We start from the raw sequence: 1,550 nt of genomic DNA, 5'->3' as shown, positions 1-1,550 counted from the left end.
AACTCGCCACCATATGGTGGCCTCCATTATCAAGCATACAACCCACAGTGAACCAGGCAGCAGGTTTAAAACAAACGCTGGGAAGCACTTTCTTACACAAGGCATGATGAACCTGGGGGAAGCATTGCCGCAAGATCTGGGGGAAGCCAATGGTATCACCAGCCAGGTCAGAACTGAGCTCAGACTGACGCTGGAGGATGGATCTGTCAGGGGCTATGAAGCCCAAGGGACAGAGAGCTGGTACACTTCTGGGGCTGGGAGGGTAGGACGGGGTGAATCATTCTACCCTGGTTCATAAACTCTTCTTTTAAAGCATCTGTTATTTGCCAGTGTTGGAGACCGGGCCTTGGGCTCGCTGGTCTGGTGCTCTTCCGGTTTCGTTCACCCCCTGCGGCAGGATGGCGTACAGAAAGCTGTGCAGAGCATAGTTTAGCGCAGGATTGAAGATGCCCCCACTACAGCACATGCTCTCCTCTTCTCTCAGCCCCACCAAGCAGGGATGCTGCCCGGCAGCGATTCCTCAGGGTTTAACACATAAACCTGCGGTACAAAAGACTCGCTGTCTCAGCTGGACCGTCCTGCTTTCTCCTAAGAGCGTGGGGGTAGCTCCATCCAGGGAATGCAGATTGCCACTCACGTGGCCTTCCAGACTGCGTCCTGGAGAGGGGACCGGACCTGGAGCCGTGCCCCCTGTCCGGAGGAAGAGAGGGCCCAGGCTCAGCCGTCAGAAAGGGCTGTTTCTTGGCCAAGCTGCTTTCTTCCTCCCTTCCGGCCTGGGCTGGGAGAGGATCTCAGACTAGGGAGATGTGATGCCCAGCTCAGGCAGAGCAAGAACCAGCCTAGATCTAGACCAGGACGTCTGCTCCCTCCGTTTTGCCAGGCAGGGACGGCTCCCCCGACACGGGGTGCAACACAGGCGCATGGATCACTGGCTGGCAGCCAGGCCAGCATCCGGACTGGGGCTACCAAAGGGGGGGGGGGGGGCGCGCACTGGGGTCTAGTGCAGCCGCTGCCAGGCCACACGGCAGCAAGTGCCACGAGGCTTGTGCTCCCGCCTGGCATCTGCGCCCGGTGCAACACCTTGACAGCCGGCGGGGGGCAAGGGCTCTGCCCATTTCCCAGCTGGAACAATGGAGGCAGCTTCCCTTTGAGGGAAGGTACCACCCTGGCATTCTCTGGATCTCCCCAAATCACTGCCCGCGATGTGCCTGCAGCAGTTTGGGCACCGCGCCCACATCGCTGGGGGGCAATACGGGGGGGTGGGGGGGGTCGTCCTCCTCCCCCACCCACCCCGGCATCTTTGCAGCCCCCAGCCCGCGGGGCCTGGGCTGCAGCAGCGGGAGGACACTGAGGAGAGTCCGGCGAACGGGATGACCGGCACGGTGGGGCTGCGGCTACCGGGGGGTTTGCAACCGATCCGGGCCGTTTGCACTAGAGCCGGGCCTGGGCTTGCAAGGAGGGGTAGCGGCAGCAAAGCCGCGCCAGCTGCGTGCATCCCCGCACTTCCCTGCATTGCACCCCCTTTGCATTGTATTGCGTTGTACCCCCCC

The sequence above is a fragment of the Alligator sinensis genome, unplaced genomic scaffold (assembly GCF_000455745.1).
Source record: "Alligator sinensis unplaced genomic scaffold, ASM45574v1 scaffold337_1, whole genome shotgun sequence".
In the NCBI taxonomy this organism is placed as follows: Eukaryota; Metazoa; Chordata; order Crocodylia; family Alligatoridae; genus Alligator; species Alligator sinensis.
The sequence above is the reverse complement of the archived record's forward strand: the minus strand, read 5'-3'. Positions refer to the sequence as shown.